Raw genomic sequence first — 9,479 nt, forward strand, 5'->3', positions numbered from 1 at the left:
CGTTAATATATACCCAAAAAACCAGGGGATCCAGTATTGAGACCTGGGAACGCCACTCAAAAATACCCCTCCCGTCGCAAAAACACCCGTCAAAAATCACCCTTTGTTTCCTGCCATAGATCCAATTTTGTATCCACCTTGCTGCATTTCCCTGGTTCCCATGGGGTTTATTTTTGTAACCAGTCTGGAATGTGGGACCTTGTGAAAAGCCTTGGTGAAATTTATGTAGACCATATCAACTGCCCTACCCTCATATATCTTCCTTGTTCTGCCTTCAAAAAATTCTATCAAGATCGTCAGATAAGATCTTCCCTTAACAAATCCAATCTGATTGTCGTTGATTAATCCGTGCCTTTCTAAGTGACAGTTTATCCTGTCTCTCAGAATTGATTCCAATAATAGACCCATTACTGAGGTTAGACTGATTGGCCTGTAATTATTTGGTCTACCCCTTCCTCCCTTTTTAAACAGAGGTAGAACGTTCGCAGCTCTACAACCCTCTGACACCACGTCTGTATCAAGTAAGGACTGGAAAATGATGGTCAGACCTTCTGCTATTTCCTCTCTTGCTTCGTTTAACAGTCTCGGGCTATTTCATCCGCCCCTGGTGATCTGTCAGCTTTCAAGGATGCTAATCCCATTAATACTTAATCTCTCCTGGTGTTTATGACATCCAACACTTCATGCCCGCTTCATTAGCTACAATATCTGCATCGTCCCCCTCTTTTTTGAAGTTGCTCAGTGCAGAGGTTGAGGGAGGAAATGGATGAATATATCATAATGAGAGACCTCGGAGCACTTGGCCGGAAAATAGAGGATGAGGATTTTAAAGGAGGTGAAATAGGTGAAACAAGTCGAAGTGTCCAAGGGAGAAGATTCTAGAGGAACAGATGCGCAGACCAAAGTGGACTTTAGTGATCAGGGGCCAAACCTCCTCTATGACCGTCTAGGTGGGACAGGTAGCATCTGGTAGAGCCAGCCGGGGAGGCTATATTAATGGGGAATGTGCCATCACACGTCAGCCGAGGGTTTGCCAAGGCCTTTATACCCTTTCAATCATCCACAATAAATATATAGATAGAAAGGACGTGGTTCATAGGTGTTAAGACATATTGGAGTGATGTGCAGAGATGGGCGATGTTAGTTAACCCACTGACAGAGTCCACATCGTCAGCTGTGGGAGGGTGCAGTGGGATGGGATTGAGATAAGTAAAATTATCCCGCTAAGGAATGTCGGTAAACATGCTGATGGACTGCTGGGGATGCTAAGAGAGTCAAAACGGGGCGTGTGGGCTTATCTCAGAGAGCGTCAACCCTGGAAAGGCAGCAGCGGATTAGGAAGGCCAGTGGGTGGTGAAGGTTTAGTGTGGGAATTTGGGAGGGTGGAGTAAACGAGGCGGGAGAAATAAAATAAGGCCTGACGAAAGGGGAGAGGGGCCTAGGGGGCTAAGAGGGAAAAGAAGATACATGGGAAACAGAAGTGATGGATTCTAATTCGGAGCAGGAAGCTCTGTGATAGGATGGAGGGAAGGATTTGTTAAATGGCAGAAGGAAGGATGGTGCAAGCAAAACGTATGCTAACTGTGCATGTGATGAAGCAGGAGATGAGCCCAGAAAAGGTACAGCTGGCACGAATAAAACTATTACTAGCGCCTGTGTCTATGAAATGGGAGCTGCTGTTCGTATCCAAAGTTGTTTAATTCGATGTTTAAGTTGGAATGTGGTAAATTACCTCATGACAGTTTGTGGGACTCCTGTGATATCCTCAACCTCATTAGTGCAGTTTCCTGCTCCAGAAGCTTGCTATAAAGGCTGGTGTTCTAAGAATCGGTGAAATCACGAATATTTATGTTATAACTAACCAACTTTCGCAGCATGTTTCCCCACTGATACGTAGTTGTGAATAAACTTTGACCATTTGGAAATTTGTTCATCCCCTTCATCCCATCTTCCTATGTGTAGGACTTTTGATAAGAAAACCCATTAAAAAACATGGACTGTCCATGAACTGTCCTAATGTTATATCGAGGTTACATAGAATTTACAGCACAGAAATAAGTCATTCTGTCCATCTAGCACATGACCATTTGTATGTTCCACATGAGTTTCCTCGAAACTCTGTTTGTCACACCCCATCAACATATCATTCCAAGGCTGTCTCCGTCATGTGATTATCTATCTGCCTCTCAAATGCATCCATGCTCTCTTCTCCTTGAAGCTCAAATTATTTCTTGTATTTCAAACGGTCAATTCCCAATTACAGATACTTCAGGACCGTTGACACAGCACATATTTCTTCGTAGAGGTTATTTAAATATGGCTCTGCACATGTAATCAATAGCCAGAGGCTTATTTAATGAGATTGTTCATGCAGCTCAGTCGCTGGGCACAGGAGAATTGCTGTTTTTTGAAGATAGTCCAAATGAAACTTTTGAGTGTGTGAGATATTTCTTAAAATAGATTCCATTGCATAATGAAGCTTTGGGGAGAATGGGTGATTAATTTTATTTGTTTAACTCAATGTCACTAATGAGGTGCATTCTAGTGAACTGTCCCTGTGGCCATCGCCCTCTGGTATAAGTAGGGTCTCCTCTGATTGAATTGACAATTTCTAGTCAGATTCTCGCAGGCATAATTCAATGACATCGAACATGGGCTATCCAATCATCTTTGAAGTTGAACGCCTCTACTATCCAGTTCTTTCAGCCGTTGGTATTACGGGGAAGGCAACAACACTAGTTACAGTGTAAAAGTCTGTAACTTTTGTTATACCTCCCCCTTGCCTTCTACTGTAACATATTGGTATTAATATGTTTCGATATAAGAAAGAGACGGAGTGTTGTCAGAACCATAGATAGAAAGAGAAAGAGAAGGAAATCAGAGAACATATAAAATATATCCCATACATTTAGTGTTCTTAGTTGTCTGCTTAATACGGTTTCTTAATTGAAATCATCAACTATTTTGAAGCTTCATCCTGAGAAATAATGGTAGATTGTTCCACATTACTCTGCTCTTGAGAATTTCTTATCGTCAATAGAAGCAGGCATCAGATGGAATATAGAACTCAGGCATCCGGTGAGAAATTGCACCTTTGCTTGTGTTGATGCTTCATCTTCTTCTTTGTATTGTCATAAATATCAAGTCAACACCGAGGGACAAGCAAAGCATGTTCACCCGACAAGTAACCAGTTTAGACCAGACAACTGTCTTGGAGTTCTCCAGGAGATTCGGGGTTCCAGATAATGATAGTTGTGTACTATTGGTATTAAAAGGACCACAATCATTCATTGATTGAAAAAATAATTTCCATTGCCAAAAATTGAATAAATGCTCAATATCAATGAAGAGTTAAAGACAGAAAACGTTAGAGATAACCAGCACGTATGGCAGCTTCTGTAGTGAGGGGAACAAAGTTAACGTTCAGTTTGATAACCTTCCATCGGTAACTTCAACACTTCCTGAGACCTGAGAGAAGCGTACAGGACCAGTGATTAACTCGTAGGCTCTCCATTGGTGAGGGTGCTGTCCAGAGGTCATTTCTATATGAATTCGATTGGATGTTCAGTAGTACTGTCTGTGGGCAGTACCTTTCAGTATTGTAAATAGAAGCTTGACTGTTTAAACTTGATAAGATAGCAATGCAATAGGAGATTTATCTATAATGAGTAAAGGCCTTTAGAAATCATGTTAGTAGACAGAACAAATCGCATCTCCATTGATTGCTGAATTCTGTATAAAGACAAAAGGACAAGGCTTTGCAGGTCATTGTTTGGTCCAACTGAAACAGGTGGATTTCTGCGAAATTTCAATTCTCCATATCAAATCTAAATAGAGCAGGCTGAACACAATGCCAAGTGCATTCATAGGTGATGGCGATATGGGTTCAAAACTCACCAATACCAGATATTCCAGGTCATTGGGAAAGAACTAGTGAATTGGCCAAGGGACTCCCCATCAGTGTTGTTGGAGACTTAGCATCCAGCAGAGCTGGGACCTGAGGCACCATCGATAGAATCTGAGAAAGATAGATATATGTGAATTCTTTGGAGCAAATGGAGCAAGGCAGTGGCAGAAATGGATAAAGAGGAGGATGTGAACTGGTATTTTGCAAGAATGTCACTTGACCAAACTTTACCTTTTGCCTGATTTCCCTTTGAGTAAACAGAAAAAAGTGGGGGTCTTTCTGCCAGCTCCACGTTATTTTATTCAGCAGTTCCATTCAAGAGTTATCTCTTTCCATCCCACCCAACACGCAACGAATTCCCTAAGTTTCTGAGAAATGTACTTTGTCCTGAGTCTCCGTCCGTTGTCTGTCTCTACATTGCATATTTTTCCTGAAGGTACAGGGTGGTTAACAGTACTAGTTTACCGAGAAGGATTCGATTGGAAAGGTGAGTGAATTAAAGATTAAAAGGGATGGGAGAACAGGGTTGGTAAATCTGATGCAGTTCCTTAGTTGCTCTTTTGATTTCATTATTCATCTTATTGAAGTCTCTTCACTTAATCCTACAATCCATTCTTCATTATGGTTATCCTTGGTACTCATCAATGGAACTTATATGATATAGCGTCTTTGACTTAATAGAACATCCCACAGCACGCCATCGGAGCGTTATATAGCAACGTTTTACACAAAGTCACATAAAGGAGTAATACAGAAAATGACCAAAAGGTTGTTTCCCCAACATTGCAGCCATTTATAAACATCTTGATGGAGGAAAGGGATAGAGAGAGGTGGAGTGGTTTATAAAGGGAACTCTACAACTTATGTCACAGGCAGATGAAGGCACGGCCGCAGATGGTGGAGCAATTGATATCAAGGATGCTCAAGGAGCCAGACACAGAGGAGATTATAGAGATAGGGATGGATGAGGCCACTTGAGGGCATTTAAAACAAGGATGACAATTTTACCACCGAGGTGTTGCTTGACAGCGTGCCAATGTAGATCAGCAAGAATATGTGTGATAGGAAAAAATAACTTCATGGAAGCAAGGATATGGGCAGCAGTGTTCTGCCTGACTTTAATTTTATTGAAGGAAGAATGTGGATGTCCAATCGGATACATTGGAATAGAAAAGTGTGAAAGTAGTAATGGCAAGGATTAGGTTACGAGCAGCAGTTGAGTTGGGAAGAGGACGAGCTTGGCATTTGACAACGGTTGAAATGGCTGGTCTTATGTATGGTACGGAGATGTGGTTGGAAGCTCATCTCGGGATCAATTATGACCGCCACCTTGTGAACAGTCACATTCAACCAATTGCCAGAGAGCGGGTTTCAATTGATGGCTGGGGAGCGACGTTTATCACAGGGGCAGAAGACAAATGTTTCACTCTTCCCAGTATTAAACTGGAGGAAAGATATTTTCATTTTTGATGTCAGACAGGCCGTCTGAAATTTGCAAGGTGGTGGATGAGTTGAGAGAGATAGTACTGGTGATGTAGAGCTTGGTGTTGTCAATGAAAATGTGGAAAACTGAGACTGCATTGTCGGATGATGCCGCAGTGGAGCAGCTCATAGATGACATATAGAAGCAGGTGAATGATGGATCCTGCGGGGTCACGAGATAATGGTACAGGAAAATAAAGAGAAGCCATTGCAGGTGATTCTCTGGCTGCAATTAGATATGTCAGAGTGAATCTAGCGGGATTATCATATTAATCTTGCCTTGTGTTATGCGTCCTTTATGTAATATTTAACTGATGTAATTCACTTTATTATTCCATAATTAGAACCTTTTACAGTCTTACATTTTCCCACAATCTCATATTTAACTCAATTTCCGTAAGTCTTCAATCGATTGATGACGATTTCTTCATCTTAATGTGTTGATTGAAACACCCATTTCAGTCTTGTGTACAGAATTGGTTACAATTAACATATGCAACGTCAGGACTGAAATTAGTGCCTCGGGACTGGGACAGAGGCCGAGACTGGTGTTTGGGATGGTCAAATGATAATTCTTTTTTTTTCTTGCCGTGAACTTTCTGGCGATTGTGATCTTGTCCAGAGGGAATTGCTGTCTCTCCAAATCTATCACTCGTTACCTGCTGGCCATGACAGTGGCGGATCTAACGATGGTGATCATTGAAGTCATGCTGAACCGAATTAACAATATTTACTTGCCAATAAATTTCTTGTTTATCACTCCCATATGCGTCATAAAAGTTGTCATGATGGTTGCTGTTCTGGACTGCTCCATCTGGTTTACAGTTGCTTTCACCTTTGATCGCTTTGTATCTATTTGCTGTCAGAATCTCAAAGCAAGGTATTGTACTCAGAGAACGGCAATCGTTGTGGTAATGACTGTATGTGTGCTCGCCTGCCTGAGGAGCATTCCCTTTTATTTCATGTACCAGCCCCAAGTTATAATTAACACCATCCCGTATTTGTACATTGAAACCTCTGACTATTACACCTCGCCTTTATGGGCAGTGTACGAGTGGCTGGACAGCATTTTAACCCATTTGCTGCCGATCTTTTGCATCCTGCTGCTCAACGCTCTCACTGTGAAATATATCATTAAGTCCAACATAGTCCGCAGGGCACTCCTAAGCAACATTAATAATCAAAATGATCCAGAGCTTGAGAACCGGAAGAAATCAATGATCTTGCTCTTTGCTATATCTGGCAATTTCATTCTTCTCTGGATGACATATGTCGTACATTCCCTAAAGTGGAGGGCTGAAAACTACACTTATGCGGACAAATACTTCAGTTACCCAATCTGCATCAACCAGCAAACGGGATCCATGCTGCAGCTTCTCAGTTCATGCACCAACACATATATCTACGGACTGACACAGAGAAAATTCAGAGAAGTACTGAAGAATGGAATAAAGTACTTGGTTACACTGAATGGGAGATTATGTAAATAGTCAGCAATTACCAGAAAGCTGCATATGATTGTGCAGATTGCAACCCGGACTCTTCTTCTATTCCAGAATACTATGCTTCAGGTGAGGAAAGGTAACAGGCTGACTGTCCTGAGAGAGAGCTGGCCAATAAAAGATATTGGCAGCTGAATGCAGGAGCATTGTGTTTGGCCCCCACAATGGATATAAAAAGAAAGAAAAAGAGCAAGTATCTCAAATACAACAGAATAAGATGGTTAAATCAGAAACAGAGGATGCAAAACTGCGAAATCATCTTGTTACAGTAAAACATGTAACAATAATGCCTATTAAACTACATCTTGTAAATGTAAGGCCTTCGATTATAATGCACAATGGACCACATCAGATAAATACGAAGCCTGCGCTGATAATTCACACGTGATCATATTTTTTAAATGTACAACATTTAATAATAATGCACACTTAGACCACATCCAATAATTGGGGAGCATCGACTAATAATGCACGCTGCACCACAGCTGGGAAATGTCGAGTCTTCAAGAACAATGCACTCCAGATCACATATGGTAAAAGTGAATTATTTAATAATAATGCACATTCAATCACATCTGGTACATGTGGAGTCTTCAGTGACAATGCACACTGAATCACATCTGCTAGATGTGAACTATTAAATAATACAATGCACAGGATTACATCTGGCAAATATGAAGCATTTAACAATAATGCACACTGGACTACATCTAGTAAATAACATGCATTTAATAATAATGTGTATTGAATCACATCTGGGACTGTGAACCATTTAATAATAATGCACATTGAACATCATGTAGTAAATGTGAGCCATGAAATAACAGTGTGCACGGGACTGCATCTAGTAAATGTGAAACATTTATTAATCATGCACACTGGACCAGATCTGGTAAATGCGAACAATTTAATAATAACGCACACGAGAACACATCTAGTAAATATGAGCCATTTAATCGTATTATGCATTGGGCCACACGCGGTAAATGTGCAGCAGTTAACAGTAATAATACATACTTGACCATGCGTGGTAAATATGAACTGTTAAATAATAATGCACACTATCTTCAATAATAATCCAAACTGGAACACATCTGGAAAGTGTGAAGTGTTTCCTATTTTTTAGTTCTTCCATGGGATGTGTGCGCTTCTGGGAAATATAGCATTGGTTGCCCCTCCCTGACGCCATTGACAACTGAATGGCTTGCTAAGCTACTTCAGAACCAAGCACTTTGCTGTGGATCTCGATTCACAAGTAGGCCAGACCAGGTAAGGACAGCAGTTTTCTTCCCCTAAAAGATATGAGTGAACTAGTTTTTTTTTAACAACAATCAATTATATTTTCACGGCCCCAGCACGAAGACTAGCTTTCAATTCCATGATTGGTAACTATCAAAAATTAAATTCCATCAACTGTTGTGGTGAGATTTGAACGGTTGTTGCCGGTGGATTCGACTATGCCCCTGTAGCACTAGCTCAGTGACATTACCACCATGCCACCGCCTCCCAATACATACTGGGCAGTACGTGACAAAAGTAAAAATTTGAATGATAATACACATTGGATCATATCTAGTAGGTGATTAGTCTTCAACGATAATGCGAACTGGACCACATAATGCAAACTGGACAACATCTAGTAAATGTTAGACTTTTAATAATATTACACACTGGACCACACGTGGTAACTTTGAAGTATTTAATAATAATTCACACTGGACCTCATTTGGTAAGTGTGAAGCATTTAAGAGTCATAAAGGTAAGACCACATCTGGTAAATATGAATCTTCTAATAATAAAGCACACGGTAGAACGTCTGGTAAATGTTAAAGCACATTGTTCCACATCTGGGAAATGACAAGCATTTAATAATGATACACACTGGGCCATACTCTTTACTCACACTCTTTGCTTTCTTTCTTGAAGCCAACCACAAATCCATTTTGTCACTTGTCCGTTGACTCCGCATTCTCTGATGTAATTCATTAGTCTATCATGGGATAACGTATCGAAGGACTTTCTCAAAATCCAGATTAAATTACATCCACTGCATTGCCATTGTCTACTCTCTGTACTAATACTTAAGCAATTCAGAAAGTTTGGTCAGAAAGATTTACCACTTTGAAATCCTGGCCAGATGGACCTTGATATATATTTTCTGTTCTGGATATTCTTCTCTTCTCTCCTCTCTAGGCTTTCCATTACTTTTCCTGGCACTGATGTAACGCTCACTGGTCTATAATTACCTGGGCATGTTCTGTTCCTTATTCTTAAATACAGGAGTTGTGTGAACTGTCCACCAGTCCTCTGGCACTGGATACATTCAATAATTACACAAACACATCCATGATTTCTACCAAAAACGTTGGGAACTGAAGTGATTCCCAACAGCAATGCATCGACTATCAACAAGTGTGTGGTGGGGATTTGTCTAAGGACAGGTCCTCTGCCCATTCCCCATGCCGCATAGTCATGTTGTTTGTCTCTTCCATTACGCTTAACATCCACCCATATTCCAACTTCCATGGGAAATGCGCAATAGCATCATAGAAATAGAATCCTAGAAAGTTTAAGGCCCAGAAAGAGGC

Source organism: Heterodontus francisci, unplaced genomic scaffold (genome assembly GCF_036365525.1).
Source record: "Heterodontus francisci isolate sHetFra1 unplaced genomic scaffold, sHetFra1.hap1 HAP1_SCAFFOLD_436, whole genome shotgun sequence".
In the NCBI taxonomy this organism is placed as follows: Eukaryota; Metazoa; Chordata; class Chondrichthyes; order Heterodontiformes; family Heterodontidae; genus Heterodontus; species Heterodontus francisci.